Genomic DNA, 19,079 nt, shown 5'->3' on the forward strand with positions numbered 1-19,079 from the left:
AACAATAGTATGTTTGTTTGTTTTCACTGAACAATATATCTTAGAGATTTTTCTCTATCAGTGCAAACAGAACTTCCTTGTTCTTTTCTTTAAAAAGTGCTTACAGTAACTAGTTAATAACAACCAGGAGAAGCACATTCAGAATAGTGGTTTACTTTGATGACAAATGGTTGTTCTTTAAAGACCAATGGACATAGACAAAATCCATTAAGGCGAAAGGCTATTTCAAATACTCAACAGTTCACACCAAATTTCAAAAATGGTATTTTAAAGAGCTAAGTGTTTGTATCCACTGCCAGCAATGCAATGCCTACTTTATGATGACTTGAAACAAAGCAAATGCTTGTAAGAGAAAACCTATATTTTAATTTTGTCTAAGTTGACTCTGTCAACAGTCCGGTAATATTTTCCTCCTAATACAATATTCCCTCTATATATGGCTGTTATTGGGAGCCACACAGTTTAGGTAATGAGGATGTAAGTTAGAGAGAACCTGATGCAGTTTAAATAGACAATAACTTTTGACTTCTCTCTCACTATGCTAATAGTTATATCTAAAAAATAGCAATTTTTAAAAAGATACCGTTTCCAATTTCTTTATTACCTTTAACCTTTGGAAATGAATTCCATAAAACTACAAAATTAGCAAATGTCTTGAAATCTATCCATAAAACAAATTACCTCTCATTTGAACCTCTCATTTATTAGTGTACAACTCAATCTTAAAAAACAAAAACAAACAAATAAAAAACCTGGCTCTCTTTCCAAAGATAGTATTCTACTGGTCTTTAAAAAAGGAAACTTTATTTTAACTTTATACCCATCTCATACCCCAATTTCAAAACTCATCATTTATTTATACTGGTCATGGACATTTCCAAAATGAAATTTTATATTTTGTTCCCAAAGTTTCCATTTATCTGAAAACTGATGTGTTCCTTTATTGAAGAAGTTTGGCCTGCTGGTGTTGGTGTATAGGTCCAATATTCTTCATGCTCATCTTTACATCTGGAAGTATTTCCTGTGGTTCACTATCTTCATCTCCATTAAAAGCTGCTGCTACTAAAAGGACTTTTGGAGCAAGAGTTGGAACTATTTCTTTGGCTTACTTAATCCAGGTTTGATGGAATCTTTGTTGTCTGATTATGGTAAATTCAGACTTGCAGATTTTCATAAGCTTTGTTTGTTTGTATGCAGCTTCTGGAGCTCACAGCTTCTCAGCATGGCAACTGGAACTTTCTCCTCCATTACCCTGGTGGCTCCAGACTTCTCTCCTGGCTATCCATCCACCATTTTCCCTGCAGCCATACAATGACATAACCTCTTTATTTTATTTCAGTTTTTTTTCCATTGTATGAATACACCGATCCCCTTTTTGATAAGAAACTTGGGTGTTTTCAAATTTTTTATTACAAACAATATGTCATTTTATACTGATGCAAATATATCTACATGATAATTCCCCAAAGTGGGATTGCTGGCCCCAAACTATATATTACTGTATTTGTGATTTTGATGGTATCAGTTCTCCTCCATGGTCAATCCAATTGGCAATACATGAGAATGCCCTGAATATGTGATTCTGAAATACAGTTTTTCTAGCTTTTTTATTAACATGTCCTAAAAACTGTTTTACTATAATAAGTACACATTAGTCTGCTTTGCATCCCTGATAATCGGACTTTGGTCCCTAATATTATTTTCCAGTTAAAAGAACTAGGATTCTACAGAAAGTAGGTAATACGGCATTTGGGGACATAAAAAAATCAAGATGGTCTGGAATATCTGGTTGCCAGGAAAACAAAGATGTTGTCTAAGTTTCTGGGACTCTATTAGATAGTAGAATTAGCTTAAATGGATTCCTACTTGCCAAGTTGTGATAACTGGATTACCAGAAGAAGAAGAATATTATAGTTACTTAATGCAAGGCAAGTGTGTGGAAGATATGAATCAACCAATCATGATACTCAAAAAATTAGAATTTTTATTTTCTTCAAATAGTGGGTATTGCCTTTAGCTTGAGTCTATTCAGATGAAAACAATATATTTATTTGTGTGTTTATTTTCCTGATGGATAAAATCCACAATGCTAACATAGTAAGTCACTATTAATGAAGATTTTAAAGAAGTGCTTCCCCAAATTTGAAATATCCTTGCCCAAATGATAGGGGTAGACATACCCTCTGTGAAACTTCACAAATGCTATAAAATTTGACTTTGCACATCACTGATAATTAGCAGAGGGTAGTAGGACATCAATATAGGTTTTTAAAAAATGTTAAACACCTTAATATTTCTGACAAATGAAAAACAAAAAACAAAGTAGACTCAATGACTGGATATTTTGCCATGATTCTCCTAGGTAGAAAAAAAAAACATCCAAAGAAATATGGGACTCTTATTCCAAAAATATCTATGAGACTTTCTGCTAAAATTCAGTGTTTTTCACCTACAAATCAAAGATGTATTATAAGTTACCTTGATAAATTATGATAAAACATTAAGGAAGTAGGTAAAGGCATTCTATGCACACATGAGAGGTTCCCAACAGCCTAACCAAGAAAGCTATGACATGATCTACAGCCAGAATATTGAGTCCTCAACAAGACTGACTGGAGAAAGATGTCTCTTTGATTTCAAGGAAGGGACAACAGAAGGGATGATAGCTACTCCCCACTATCACTGCAGTGTCAAATTCTAAGCCTGGATTCATATATCTCATTGTAAGAAGACATTTACCCAGACAGTGTAACAATACAATAGCAAGCAGTTTGAGTGTTTTGTTTCTTTAGATTTTTAGCTTCCGTGTAATTTACATATAGATAAGTGTGCTAATCACGAATGCACACAAAATATTCATAAAGTGAGCACACTACTTTAACCACATCCCAGGTCGAAAAGTAGATTATCATCAGCTGTCCCAAAAGCCCACCTGTGGCCCATCTTAACCAAAATCCCTTCTGTCCTATACAAAGATTACCACCACCCTCATTCCTCATGCCATAGATGATCAGCTTTATTAAAGAATATTGAAATATTGCATATATACAAAATAGCATACAAATCACATGTACAACTCTGAATTTTCACAAAGTGGAAACGCCCATATAATCAGCATCCAGTTACGATACTAGAAAAAACAAGTCCAAAAAAAATTTCCCAACATCTTAAAAGTATCCACCACTATAACTTGTAACATCCCTTTCTGGACTTCGTGTACATGGAATCACAATTGCAAGCATTTCTTTATGTCCACCTTCTCTGCTTCAACATTATGTTTGTAAGATTCATCCATATTTTTGTATGTAGCTGTAGTTTATTTTCATTGCTGTTTAGTACATGTTTTACTGATAATCTGCAATTTATTTATCCTTTTTGTCATTGATGGGCATTATGGTTATCTGTCATTTGAACTATGATGAATAGTGCTCCTCTGGGCATTCTTGCTTGTGAGTGTTTTTGACAGTCTTACAATGAGCCCACTAGAGTGCTCTTTGATGCTTACTCTGTTAGGGGATTGCAATTTCAGAAGTCAGACTGAATGCGGTAGTAACCTCTCCTCTAGCAAAATAAACCAAACAAACAACTTAAGAGAAGAAGAACTGCTTTTTGGTTCAAAGAAAAGTTTCCTAATTCAGTCACTGAAACCATGTTGTTAGCCAACAATCACCTTGGTTGTCCCATCATTGCTTCATTATTGCTTTTGGAATATTTGGGACAATCATCAACTTTAACTGATTTTTTAAATGTTTGTTTGTTTGTTGATATATATATTTAGAGCATGGAAGGGGGTGGGAAGCAGAGAGAATCCCAAGTAGGCTCTGCACTTTAAGCTTTCAGTGCAGAGCATGACACAGAGCTTGAGCCCATGAACCTTGAGATCATAACCTGAGCTGAAATAGAGTCAGACACTTAACACATTGAGCCACCCAGACACCCCTCGTTGGCTATAACTTCTGAGATAAAGGACTTTAGGAATTCATAAGAAATGGATGTGGCTATGACAGATGAATACCATTGGGCATTTACAATGTAAAGAGCTTTTTTTCTTGTTACTGTTATTATCCTAATGGTTTACCATTGTGGTGGTGATTTAAATGCTCCAAATGTTGGATCTGGGCTAAAATTCATTTTCAGAGAGGCAACCCCATAAGCCGTTATCTTTTACATGGGATGGCATGTGTGACAATTGGAAACTCTGGATATGTACCACCTTATGATTTGTTTTCCCAAGTTATTTTTCTCTTCCTATTTCTTTACCTAGACTACTCACTGACTTTCATCTGCTTCTTTTTAGTCACAGTACAGGAAATGGTATATGAAACATGCCATCTCTACTTTAGAGACTAAAACCTCCACTGTTCCTTTGTTCCCACCCCTTTTAATTTTACTTTCAGGATGCTGACCTGAAAATTCTGTCACCCTTTGCTTTGCAGTTTCACCCTCTCATAACACTCATGAGTTTTACTAACTCATAAACGTGATCAAGTTTCTATCACTAAAAAAAAAAAAAAGAAAAAAGAAAAAAGCCTCAATCCTGTGTTCCCTTTCAAAAAGAGCAGGGAGCTCTCCTTCAATCCTATGTCCCCTTTAAATACTTCCAGCCTTCCCTACTCCAAGTCAGGCTCCTTGACTGATTGCATTCACTATTTCCACCTTCCTTACCTCTGTGACTTGCCAATTCACAGCAATCTGGCTTTGGCTCCCACTGCTTCTATATAAATATACTTTGGCACATATCCCCAGTGGCATTCCACTTGTCAAATTCAGTGACCTTTTTTTATATTACATCTTACTTGACCTCATCAGCATTTGGCACTTCTGAGCACTTCCTTTGTGAAGCTCTCATCTCTTTTCCTCTAGGACACCATTTCTCCCAGTTTTCTTCCTAAATTTTCTTCCTAGTTTATTGTTTCCTTTCCTTTATCTCTTCCCTTAAATGTATGTGTTGCTCCAACGTTCTATCATTGGCCCTTTGCTATTCATTATCTATACATTATATGCCCACGATTATTCTCATTTCTGTGGTTTCAACTAACAATCCTATCTCTAATGCAGATTCTTTTTTGGGTTCCAAATGCATCTGTGCAATGGCATGGTGGACATACTCACCAAAGGGCATCTCAAAATCAGTTTTTCAAAACTGGAGTCAATATTTCCCCAAGTATTCCCATATGTGTCATTTGTCCAACTGAACCAAAAACCTGTAAGTCATTCCAAACTTATCTTCTCTCTCCCCACTCCTCATTAAATTTGTGACAACAGCCAATCCTATTAATTCTATTGCTATACTTTTTTGGTCGTTTTGACATTCGCTCTATCAGTCATAAGCAGAGAGGGAAGTTCTAAATCTTCATTTTTCAGACACTTTCAATGCTGTTGTAAAAATCTCATAAAAGAGGTTTTTAATATTTAATATTACATATTTCTCACAGACTTTTCCACTGACAGAAAACATCTCCCATATCTTCTTTTGTTGGGAGTGAGTATACCCCCTCTTAGATACTGCAGAGAAAATGCTAGGTAGAGCCAAGCAGCCATTATAGTCATTTCTTATTAACAACCACATTAATGTAAGTTCTTAAATATGGTTACCAGATAAAATACTATACACCTAGATAAATGAATTTCAGATAAACAAACAAAAAAAAATGTATTATAAGTATGTACCATTCAATATTGGGACATACTTATACTAAAAAAAAAATCATTGCTCATCTGAGATTCAAATTTAACTGGGCATTAAGTAAATCTGACAACCCTAGTTAAAGCTCTTTTTCTTCCAAACCCATACCTTCTAGGATGCAGGAAAAAAACTCTGGGGATCTAGAGTCACCAGATAGTCATCATTGTCACAACCAAAAAATTATTTAGAACACCTCCAATTTCCACTATGTTGGGGTTTAAATCACTTACCCTGGTGCCTGTGAAACACCCGGCCATTATTATGACCATATCACATTTCCTCTTTCCACTTAAGTCTCCTACCCAAACCCAACCTGGCCCTGGAATGTGTCCAGATCGAGACAGTAAAGCCTGACTAATTTTTATGCCAAAGAACTGTCATCTTGTGGAGTTAACCCCTACTTCTCAAGATCATAAGTTGCCTTAGGTATTCCCCTACACATTATTTTTTCCAGCCACTGGATACTGATTCCTCTTTCAGTCCTAATTGTATTTACAAACAACAAGAATTTGGGTTATTCCTTTGAACTATACAACTCCTCAAGAAATTTACTTAGATATTCTTTGTCTGCTTCTTTATGCAGTTACCTGGTGGACAGCACACTGAGGCGATTCTCCTAGTCAGAAATCAAAGGGCATGCTTGGCATAATCCATCCTAAGGAGCTGTTACATGAGTCATTATATACATTTCAGTCACTGTAAATACTTCCCTATCCGTATTCTGGGACATCAGGCAGACTTTCATGGAAACACCAGTTTAATTGGCTTTGAGTCCACATGCAGAATTCTTCCTGCAAGGCCACTTGAATTCTCTCTCATAAGTGAAGAATTTTGCTTCCTGAGGGTTCTCTACTTGTGTTGTCTCTAGGAACCATCCAAACCACCACTCAAAATTCCTTCCCCCATCTCTGGAAGAGATCTTGCTCTACATTATCCCATTTTTGGGTGCTAGTAGATACAAGTTCTATTGTCAGCCCCACAGAAAGAATGAAATACATACATGATTTGACCTTAACAAGTTGAACTAGACTAAAATTTATAAGTAGTCTCAAAATATTCTCTGTCCTCCCACAATATTTTTTCTCTTCTAGAAAGAACCCACATTTCTAAAACAAGTGGCATATATATGAGCCAGGATTAAAAACAACTTTGGGGTCATAACTTATTAAGTTTTCATAACTTATTCATTGACCTAAGGGTGTCTAAGCCTGGTCTTCAACTGGACCATCTAGTGCAAAAGTCAGTTCTTTCAAAAACTTTAATTCCAATTTAAGTATTGTTCACATTGCTCTCTGGAGCAAAGGTACTCATAATTGATTGATTGACTGATTTCTAAATATACTTCAGGCAGCTTACTGAGAGATTGACGTATATTTTCTTATTTACTCATTACATCACTGTATGTATTTCTATTATGTACTAGGGCTCAGAGAAAATTAGTACCTTAAATTGGGCATCATAGCAAAAAAGTGGCAAAGCGGGGATTTGAACCTAGGTCTGTCTGACTGAAAGTCCACCTCTAATGATTACACTATATCCCACTACAATGGGGATAGCCAAAGGGAAAAAGTACAAGAAAGGCCTAAATAAGGATATGGTGCCAAAACTTAACCTTGTCTATTTGGGAATATATGGTTTCATCCTTGCCCTGCCTCTGACACTTTCTTGTCTATTAGAATGGGAGGGTCAGGGGTAAAAGCCTAACTTACATATACTCTCTTATTTCCCCATCCTTGGAATGTCCAGTATGACATACATTTCCTTTTTTTCCATTGTGGGAAATATTTCTATGTCTTGGATCATGAAAAAATAAAAATGGTATAAATTTGAGGACAAAGTAAAGTTGATAAAAGACTGAGATATATATAAGTTGGAAGATACAACATAGAAGAGAAAAAAATGGGTAAAAGAATCTCTGAATAGTTGCTAATATTAATGTATTATATGGATGAAAGGGCATAAAAGATGATTCAATCAATTCATTCCTAATATTTAAAATAGTTTTGAAAACAGAAATAATAATGTAATGAAATGAACATCAGATATTGATCCATTCTGATTCCTTATTGAATAGGATTTAACAGACTGAAGAAAATCTCAGAAAATTCTAGATACTAGAATCATAGAACATTCAAGTAGGCATATATACATGATATTAACTTGCTATAAAATAATATTAGATGTAATTTGGTAAGCAAACCAGACACCAGGTGGGACACTTAACAAATATTGATTATATCAGTTAATCAATACAGTAATTATGTTAAGGTGGGTATTATTATCCTCATTTTTCACATGAGAAAACAGCATCTCAAGTTACTTATCATATAGCTAAAAGTTGGCTGGGCTATTAAAGCTAGGGTTGCTGGACAAAGGTCCTTCTCCTTCTTCTTCACCTTATTCTTTCTAGACTATCCCTGTCATAGTGTAGAGGACATATGCTCAAGTATCGCTAGAGTGATTACTTATTATAAGTAGACTCCACAAATAGATCAATGCAAATTTTAAATTAATATGCAGCTGAGATGTATTAATCATCTTAACAATAAATTCAGAACAGTTCTAATTATGAACATATTAAGCCAAAGTTTGGGGAACTGCATTAAAATGTTGAGTAGTTAAAACATTAAAGTTGGAGAAAAGTAAGTAGGCAAGTCATTAAAAACTATTTTTCGTGTTTCTTTTCCACACTGCAAGTTTCCTTTACAGGAACAGTTAGTAGCTCCTGACACCAAGTGGCCACTTTATGTACTGCTCTTAATATTCTTGAAGACTAACTGCCCTAGCAAGGGAAAAAAACAAGACAAAGAACAGTAAAATAAATGCATGTAATGAAATGCATTAGTCCATTTGTTGCTATTTAACTATTTTAAGAACTGGAGAGTTTGGTTAGAGACACCAGTGTGTGATTATCAAATTCTTCATTATCTGGACTTAAACATGTATTTCTAGTTTTGTTGCTGGTACTCGCAAGTGTGTCAGATTCTTGCCAGTGAACCAAGTGGTTTGTCTGAGCCCTTTTGAGCAGGATAACCAGCATTATAGCATGGTGATTAAGAAAAATTGGCCTCAGAATCAGGTGAATTTGGGTCTGCCCACCTTCTTGTGACTTCCACCAACTGCACTGTTGAGACCTCTTCTAGCCACATGTTAGCATGCATCCCACAGCAGCATGTACAGGACATCATTAGTGCCATGTTGGCCACCAGCTGATGCTTCTACAGCTGTGTGTTGTCATCGCCTCCACAACCACAGCTAATGCCTTGAAACCTTATGCCAATGGACGCTCGGTTCTTGAACTACAGATTCAGTGAAAAGTTATGCTTTATTGTCCACAGAAGCTGAAAAGATGTCCTTCTCCTTTTTTATGCAACACTCTGTCTCATGAACACCAATGTTCTGCCTTGCACCCCCAAATGTCTAGCAGAACTTTAATGACATGGGGTCTTGCAAGTCTGTCACCAGCCATACCTGAATTCTAATAGTAAATATCACCTGGTTGTAAGCTGATATCTCTTTTGTATTTTTTTTTAAAATGAGGCATATGTTTGTTTATTTATTTGTTTGTTTGTTTATTAAAGTAAGCTCTACACTCAATATGGGGCTCGAACTCAACACTGAGATCAAGAGTCTAATGCTCTACCGACTTAACCTACCAGGCACACCCTCTCTTACATTGTTAACACATACTCTAGGTTTCAAAAAATTAATCATATGCTATTGTGGCAATTACACAAATATTCTATGGATACAAGAAGACATGACTATTTTTTCCTGAGGAGCTTATCAAAATGTATGGTAAGCCTCCCTACAATATTATTATAAGCCTAAAATTATAAATTACTCTTCCCAATTATTTGACTTTGTCTCTGACAGGTGTGAATCATGTTTGCAAACATTCCATTAAGCTCTAGCAGTTCAGGAAGTACACAGATAATACTCAGGGGGATATGCTTGACAGGCTTTGAGCTACACAACCATTACGGAGAAAGAATAAACATTTTAACTTTAAAAAATATGTCACAGATAATGTATTATTTCATATAAAATTTTTCACTGACAAGAGGAACTTTTAGGGTTATACAAAATTTTAAATGAAATTGTACTTTTATATTAATATTTTCTTCTGAGGTAAATCAGAATCCATCATATATTTCAGATTTTTTTGCTAGAACTTTTCAAAAACTTCACATAAATATATTATACATGCTTTTCTGTATAAAAGGGGGGCTTTCTTGATTGATTAATTCCATAAAGACTATCCATATAAGTGAGCTTTTATAAGTTCTAGGAAACCTAGTCAATCAATGACAACAGTAGCTCAAATGCATTACAGCAATGAGTCATGATATTGATGTAAATGTTCTATATGAAACAGCACTATGATGAATTATATTTTAATATTTTAAAAATATTTGTTGAAAAGATGACTTTGTTAGTTTCCAGGAAAAAAAAAAACAAGTAAGTTTTCTCTTCTCTCTCTCTCTCTCTTTTTCCTGGAAGAAGATGCTATGTATTAGAGAATTAGAAAAAAGAAAGTAAGTAACCAAAAGTTTGTTACAAAACCTGAGCTTTTAAAGAAAAAATGCATTTATGATAGAGTGTGGAAATGGGAAAATAGTATCTTTCTGGTGGAGAATCCTGGCAGGATTAACCAAATGATGAAGGAACATCAATACCATATGGATATCATGTATCCCCTAGTAGAACATAAGAAAGTCACTTACTTCACCTCTGTGGCATTTTCCCGAAAACCAAAAGCCCCAGTGTAATCATGAGAAAAACAGCAGACAAGCCCTCAATTGAGGGACATTGTACAAATACCTGACCAGTGATCTTCAACACTGTCAAGGTTGTGAAAGATAAGAAAAGGTTAAGAAGCTGTCAGAGAATAGACGAGACTATGGAGACATGATAACTATATGCAATATTGTACCTTGAAGTGGATCTTGGAAGAAAAAGAGGATGTTAATGGGAAAACCAGTGAAAATCAAATATTTTTGTGATTTAATTAAAGGTAAAAAAAAAAGTATCTCTGAGCCACACAAAAAGGACAATATACTTGAAGTGAGTTTTTCAATTGTAATAGGTTATAATGGATTATTCAGTCTTTAGCAAACTATCAAAAGCCTGCAGAGAATTGTGACAGTATTGCTCAAGTCAAAGAAATTTCGTTTTTAAATATGTTTTTTCAAGTTTTATTTATTTATTTTGAGAGAGAGAGCACGTACAAATGAGCATGAGCAGGGGAGGGGCAGAAAGGGGGAGAAAGAGAATCCCAAGCAGGATCTGCACTGTCAGTGCAGAGCCCAATGTGAGGCTCGAACTCACACACCCTGAGATCATGACCTGAGCCCAAATCAGGAGACAGACACTTAACTGACTAAGCCACCCAGGTGCTCCCCAAAGAAGTTTCTTAAAATAGGTATTTAGATCTTCTCTACTGCAATCCTACTCCTCTGGACATTGGAGCACGGACATTGTCACATAATCAAGAATTTCTGGGAAGCAATAAGAGATTTTAGTTGTGCAACTGTCTGAATAAATAGAGCATTAATTCAAGACATGAGGGCAGGAAGCTATGATTTGTTATGGAAAATAATCAGTTTAGGTTTTTGACATGATGTATTTCAGGGACTTATGGCAGCAGTTCCATATTTGTGGCCTGGAGCTCAAGGGACAGAGCCACCAGGTGATATAGATAACAGAGACTTGGGAGTTACCAGCCTGGACTAGAGTGGGTCTCCCATGGCAAGTGACGATGGAGAGAAGAGAAGAAAACAGAGAGAATCCCTTTCAATTTTCCTGTTTCTCTCATCAATGTCATGAACACACAGTCATGAAACTCAAGCAAATGAGGTAGCTGACATCACTTATCCAGCTTAGATGTCTATAATAATTTCAACTTCAAGGAAACTCTGTGCAATATTGTTACCTATAGTCACATGAAAAACTTAAGCAATCATTAGATTACTAGCTTTTTCAGCAAGCTACAGATATTCCAGTCTAACTATTATTTCATTCTTGTGCTACAGTGCTCATTTTGACATCTGACGGTGCAGGTGTAGTAAAAAGGCAAAAAACTATCCACAGGTTCATGCAGGCCTTGAAGTCAATATTAGAGGATCAAAATGAGAGAATTTTTTTCTAGTATCTATATCCAGAAGAAATCCTACTTTTTTTATTGCTTGGTAATTGTCAAATTACAAATTGTTATGATTATATGTAACATACACTCTTATGTCCCAATCCTAAAGAAGGAAGACATCCTTAAAGTCACAAGTGTTTGTCCATATAGATTTCCCAGGCTTTTAAAAAAAGATTTTCCTGTAAATCATTTTAGATTTTTATAGGGGCCTATAGACTTTGAACAAAACTTAATGCTGCATTTTTAAAAGTCAAGATACTGGTTTTGGTGTTTGCACTGAATTCCTTTCAATGATGTCATTTTGTTTACATCCACCAGCTTTCCTGTAAGAGCTCTTTGAGGTAGCTCTGCATTGTCCAGCTTGGAGTCCAGAGTGATCCATCAATTGCTAGCAAGCTGGACTTTTGCCAAAAATGTTTAGGTCGGGAATTGCTATAATTTCCCACAAGGCAGAATTTCCTGAAGGTGAGTTTGACACTAGGAGATGGAAGAAGTATAGAGAAAGATGTGAAAGAGGAGGTAGCATACCAAAAAAAACCCAAAAACCAAAAAACAAAAAACAAGAAAAAAAAAGACATCTTAAAGAATAAGAACTAAAAGAATAAGAACTAAAAGAAGAATTGGCAGCAGATTAATATTTGCCAAGTCCTTTGGGTTGAGCTCTCAAATCTAATTACGTTTTCTGAAAGGTTGAAAAGAGCATCTAGAATAATACTGCTTTGGACATTAGGTGAAGAGAGATCTAGGAAAATAAAATATTTAGGAGTGATCTAATGTGATGAAACAAACCTACTTGGAAAATAATTCAGGCAGCAGTGTTTGGACTAAATGAAAGACAGAATGGCCTTAAATGCCAAAGCTGGTCTCAGAAAACTTACTACTGTTCCTCGCTTTAGCCAGTCACTGTTCTACTCCTGCCTATGGCTCAGAATCTACCATGGTGGGGGTCTCACTTCTCCCAAACTCCATAGTAATGCTGCTTACTTTTTTCATTGCTTGTATTGCATGACCAATATCTATTGTGTGGTTAGTTCCCATGTTAGACTATGAGCTCTCCTCTCATTCTGGCAACTTCCATTCCTGGAGAATTTATAAATCCTCACAATCACCCTGGGAGGTTGTTAAAACTATCTCTTTTATTTATTTGTTTACATGTTTACTTCTCTCCTCACCAAACTGTAGGCCCCAGTAGTGCCAAGATCACATCTCCCTCATTCAATGAAATATCCCTAGGGCCTAGAATAGTGTCTGAAATGCATTAAGTGCCTAGTAAACATTGATTCAATAAAGAATGATTATAGAATTATTAACCCCATTTCTTACAAGATCATATGGCACGTAAGTGGCAAAGAAAGATCTGAACTCAGTTCTGTCTGACTTCAGAAATCAGCTGTGCTTAACTTCTGTATCAGTTAATGACTAAAACCTACTCACCATCCCAGGCCATCAACCAATCAATCAAATAATCAATATCAATCTACCACACATAATACACAGGCAGAAAAGAGGTTGTAACTGGAATAGCACATTGGTGTAACTTCCGTATCTCTACCCTAACATGTCTTAAGAACTGAAATGCCGAGAGCATTTAGGGTCTTCTATTAGTAGCCAGAATTTTTGGAATACGCAATCTGAACCAGGATTATTTTAACAATTTGAGGCATCTTCTCATATAATGCTTATTGCACAATCTGAGGAAAAGACTATTATTATTATAGATGATGCAACTGAACACAGAGAGTTTAAGTAATTGCACTATTTTACATACTGAGAGGGGCAGAAGTAAGATCTGAACCCATGATGTCTTCTGATCATGCTCTTAACCATGATCATGCTCTTAATCTCTCTGTGAACCTGACATATTGGGCAGGGGGTGGGGGATTAGGGGGGAGCAGTTAGCAAAGTAACCAGCTGTGTCTTTGCAAGGGCTAATTTTTCTTTCCAGTTCCTGAAACAATCTTAGAAATAGGAGGTGCTCATTAAATATTTATAGAATTAATGGATGAGTGAATCTGCTTAGCTATTGCCTTATAAAACTGTGAACCTAAGAGGATGGGGTTCAGTGGGAAAGTCGGAAGTCTTGAGCTTTGTATAATACTCCAGGATAGTGAAAATTAAAGAGAGGTATGTTAAAAGAGGGGTAGCTCAGTGGGCATGGAGAGGATGAGGAAGGCTCTTAAAAAATAAATGGGCAAATAAATGAGGTCAGAGGACTACTACAACATATAGCTTTACTAATGGTGTCCCTGTCAATAAACTTTAATAAGTTCCTCTGAGACCAGCCTGGTGGCAAAAACATCACCAGTGAATGAAGCTTGCTTTAGTTCTCCACCTCTTGACAGATGTAACAAGTGAGGCATGTGGACCATGGATCTGGTTCATACATCCCTTCATGACAATGTCCCATCCTTTCAAAAAGTATGGTGAACATATAATTTATTGTTTACACCTGCATATATGGTCACCCATTAATAAATATCCTTTGAGTGGCTATGAGTCACCATGTTAGGTGTTTACCTATGAGTCACCATGTTAGGCCTATTATATAGGCCAGGCATGAGAAGATGCATACCTTCCATTTGGCTGTTAATTTGGGAAAAGAAAGGAAAGGATTGTCATAGGAGGTATCAGGACAAAAATCTCAATTGAACTTGATGACTGACAAAATATAAGGTGAGAGAAAACAGAGTCAATGAGTAAGGACTGACTCAAAATAAGCATTGGAAAAGTCAAGAAAGGGACCTGGTTGAGGGAAAGGCATTGGTGAAAAAAGACAGTGATTTCAGTTTCAAACTATTGAATATTTGGAAATGGAATAACATCCAGATAGAAATATATATATAATTTAAAATATTATGGAGTTCTCTCTGTGGCAGTGATTGATGAAAACTTGAAAAACTCATTCCTTATTTGTGGATTCCAGTGTTCCTTGCATTAGGCCAGAAACTGGGGTTACAGAGGATGATTAAATTTATACTCTCTGGAGGAAAACCCCCATGAACCCAACTAGTGGCAGAAAGACAGAAAAAATTATGGTATAATAAATAAATTAATATTCAAACCTCAATGGAAAAAGAAGAGGAAGCTTTAGAGAGGTAATTAATGAAATTATTATCAAGGAAGGAAATAAGTAATTATGTTAAGACAAATGTGCCAGAGTGGAGGTAAATTCAGAGAAAAGATGATGGCAAAAAGGAAATGGCCACCTCACCTAGGGAAAGCAGGACAGACTCTGATAATAGTACACAGAAAATAAGATAATTAAAATTTTATCCACAGACCTTTTCTATTTTGTTCATTGCAGTATCCCCTGTGGTGAATATTAGGGGCAAATATAGGGGTTTAATCTTTATGTGTTAACCTGGAAATGTGACCACGGTTTTAAATGAGAAATGCAAAAGAAAGAGTATGTCATGAGCATTGCCAAATTATTTTAAAAAATGAATTAGGGGCTTTGTTGGGCATTTCCCACATTACAGTGTTTTCTTCAACTACGAAGATATGGGCCTGTTAAACTGTTACTGAAGAAGCATGATATAGTATAGGCCATTCTACTTCTGTATATATCATATAACAAAGGGAATGAAACAGAACTTGGGAGCTTCTCTAGCCTATATATCTATCTATTTGGCGTTAAGTCATGAGAACCTCTTACATGCATGCTACTTAATACCTACCTCTCTTATAGATTAGATGGAAACCTATTGCTCAGTGTCTCCCGTGAGAAAGTTTGTGATTGGATAACATCACCAACAAATATCTGAGAATAGAGGGGAGACAATCACTTCAACAGAGAGAGGAAAAAGTTGGATCCATATGTTTAATTATAGCAAACTTCTTTCTTCTTCTTTCCTAGACTTTGGGGGTTGGGAGTAAGGAATGATCCTTAAATCATTGATTATGGTTTTGAGATGCTGATCCTAAAACTTTTATGAAGGACAAGAAAAGTCCAAGAAAAGCCAAGGATTTCTTGAAGTAAAGGGCTGTTATAAAGGGGAATTTTCTCTATTAGATATTGAGTTTGTAGAAAGTTGTGATAACTAGGAGAGTGCAATATTGCTACAGAAATAATCAAATTGACCGAATTAGAACAGGGAACTCAGAAACAGACTAACATCTGTGGAAACCTGATATATGCAGAGGTAACAATGCAGACTCTGCGAAAAGGAGGACCTAATTATAAAGAATACTGGAAAAACTTATTTTCAATGAAAATAATTACTTTAAAAATATTTAAAATTTACACACAATGTATGACTTAATGATTGCTGTAAAAAATAAAACAGATAAAACTAAAATTTCCTTTAATCACTATCCCCACGGCCAGCACTTATGCTCCCTTTCCTTGAGCAGTAATAATAGCTAAATTTGTTTAGTTTGAAATGGAAATTTGGCCAAGGCACCATAAGACAAAAGGTACCACATGTCAAAGAAGGTGCTGGGCCATGTGCAATATTTATAAACAAGTATCAAGAAACAAGCTACCAGCCTCTTATCCCTTCACTCACATCAATGAAATAAAAGTATTAAGAGTTAGAAATTAGAATGGGGAGGTTTATTTGGAGAATGATGCATACTGAGTCCTAGGGAAGAGACTGAAGAACACTGTCCCCTGAAGCCCAGGAAAAGGGATTTGAGAAACTCAGTATATGTCACATGCAATGCAAAGACGAGAGTGGATGGGGATCTGAGTCACACCTGGAAAATCCAACGGCAATGGATAACTAGCTGTCTTGACAACATATGGAAAAGAGGTGACTGCTGTGGGACTAGACAGGACTTCCAGAATTTGCCAGGGTAAGAAATATGTGTTTCTCAAAGATCCAATGTATAATAGAGAGCACTTTTGAAGTCATTGTCTTTGTTCCTATCAGGAGAAACACACCTTGTAGATGGAAGCAAGCGGTATCTTTGGGCTGAAAAAAGAGTAAGCAACTACCAAGAATAGGGATGTTTTTGTCCTCATCAGGGGAATTCATTTAGGAGATTTCCAACAATGGTATTCTCCAGAGAACACACATAAGTACCAACAAGAGAAAGATTCAGCTTTGAACATCTACCAAGTCAGGCCTGCATTGATACTGGATTGCCATGACAGTACTGTCCAAGTGGGAACTTCTCTGTTCCTCATACAACTTTGTTTTTAGCAAGAAAAGATTCAGGTAGAAGGTTAAGTGAGGAAAGTAATAAAAAATTGACCAAGTTACTTCCTCGACTACACACTTCCTTCCTACTATAGAAAAGAACTAAGAGAGGGGAAGGGGGGAATATTTTGGGTTTAAAGCAAGACTGAAGTTTTGACTGTCACCTGGACTAAACATGTTGAATAGTAACCTGAGATTGTATTTTATGATTAGATAACTGTTTGTGTTACCTAGAAGTTACTGGAAAGATCATGATTTACATCTAAGGACAAGGGGATCAGACCCATCGAATAGATATAAAGGTATAGTGGGAGAAACAAACAGTAGAGCTGTATGATTACATCCCACAGGTGATGCTATTAAATGTAATGATTTGAACTCATTTAATCCTAAAAATAATCTTATAGGAGAGGTGCCATTATTATCCTCACTTAACAGCAATGAGTCAGACTTATAGAGAGTTTAAATAACTTACCCAAGTAAACCTAAGAAGTAATAATGGAGAATTGCTTCTTTACTCTTACAACAGGACATGAAAGTAGCTTCAGGACAGACAGAGGGTAGAAAAAAAGTTTGGACAGTGTGCGATAAAGGTTTATTTCCTCTTTCCGGGGAAGGTGATGACTTGAGAGTGGAAAGTGGCAGAGTCACCTCAGCGTGGAAGAGCGGAACACTCCCACTCGTAGTTTCCTATAAAATCAAGTAAGGCACAAAGGATATTATTGTTTTCTTGGGGTCAGAATTAGCCCAAAACACAAGAGAGGTATATATGCATGGTCCTGTTTCCGGATCTTCTTATCCATTCCATCAAATTAGTCACTTATTACCACATTATACTGTGCCTTTAGTTACTAAAGCTTTAGAATATATTTTCTTGGGGGGGGGGGCAATTTCAGTCTCTTTGATCTCTTTTCTCTAAGTTGGTATGACGGTTGTTGTACATTTATACTTCCATATTAATTTTAGAATTAAGTTGTCATGGTCCATTAAAAATCCTGGTGGAGTCTACCTACCCAGGAATAGATATTATTTGTATTAGTACTTCTTGACTGACCTTCGGTGTAGTCTTATAGTTTTTCCCATAAAGGTCTTGCAAATTTCTTGATGAATTGATTACTAGATTTTTATAGTTTCAGTTGATATCTTCTTCTAATACACCTTCTAGTACATTATGTTGGAGATGGAAGAACTATTGATTTTAATTTTAATTTTGTATAGTACTTTAGATCTTATTTAGTTATCTAAGTGACTATCTTATTAGTACTAATGGCCCATCATGACTCTATCTGTAGAGATGGTGTAAAGAAGAGAAATGTGAAAATAGTTTTTTATCCATGGCAAAGATGTGGAAAGTCTCCTTTTGTTTTCAATTTGGTAAATTCTAAACATTGAATCAGTATTTTAATATTATTAATATTTTTCCTATTGTATTTATTCAGATATATGTGGGAAATGTGAAATAGATATTTGCTAGGTTTCTGGCATTATCCACTTACTGGGCTGGACATATTGTATACATGAGCTAAAAATCCTCATACTAATCCCATAAATTAAGTATCACTCACCACATTTTACAACTGTAGAAAGTGATTTTGAAATAATTTAATAAGACCTATTGACTTGGTATAGCTGAGCTGATGTTCCTTACTTTTACTGAAATAAAGGGAAAAAATGAAGTAAAAAAGATTTATGTTAAAAAACAATGTAGCCTAAGAAGTGGGTTCTTCAAAAGAATCTCTCATGAGATTTGATTTTTTAGTTTTCTTCATATATTTAAATGAGTTGTTTAACCCAAAATAATGTATTTAGACACAGAGACCATGCTAACTGAATAAAATAAGTAGTACTCTAGTTCAAGGGGGAAAAATAATGTCATGGTAAGGGACCTGCACCAACATTCTTTAGAAAGCTGCCTTTTAGACCAATAATGGAATCAACTTGGTCCCAAGATTAATTCAGCTAGCACATTAAGCACATGTCTACCCTGGTTCTAGAGAAGAGCTGAAAACATGCACGCTGTGACAGACTGTCAAATGCCTGCTCAAGAGTCATTTTCTCCCTCCGTACAGAGCCCTGGTGCAAGTGTCCTGCTGGTAAAGGA

The 19,079-nt window shown here is 35.8% G+C and overlaps 1 protein-coding gene across 1 annotated transcript in view; it reads right to left on the bottom strand.

The window, feature by feature from the left end:
- Positions 1–870: 870 nt before the first annotated feature.
- The window catches only part of EMC2 (ER membrane protein complex subunit 2), a 451,211-nt gene continuing 433,002 nt past the window's right edge, over positions 871–19,079 (bottom strand). Inside the window, exon 18 of the transcript XR_008292581.1 lies at positions 871–1,298. The gene's annotated coding sequence lies outside the window, so the exon portion shown is untranslated. The remainder of the gene's footprint in view (positions 1,299–19,079) is intronic.

Source organism: Acinonyx jubatus, chromosome F2 (genome assembly GCF_027475565.1).
Source record: "Acinonyx jubatus isolate Ajub_Pintada_27869175 chromosome F2, VMU_Ajub_asm_v1.0, whole genome shotgun sequence".
NCBI lineage: Eukaryota > Metazoa > Chordata > Mammalia > Carnivora > Felidae > Acinonyx > Acinonyx jubatus.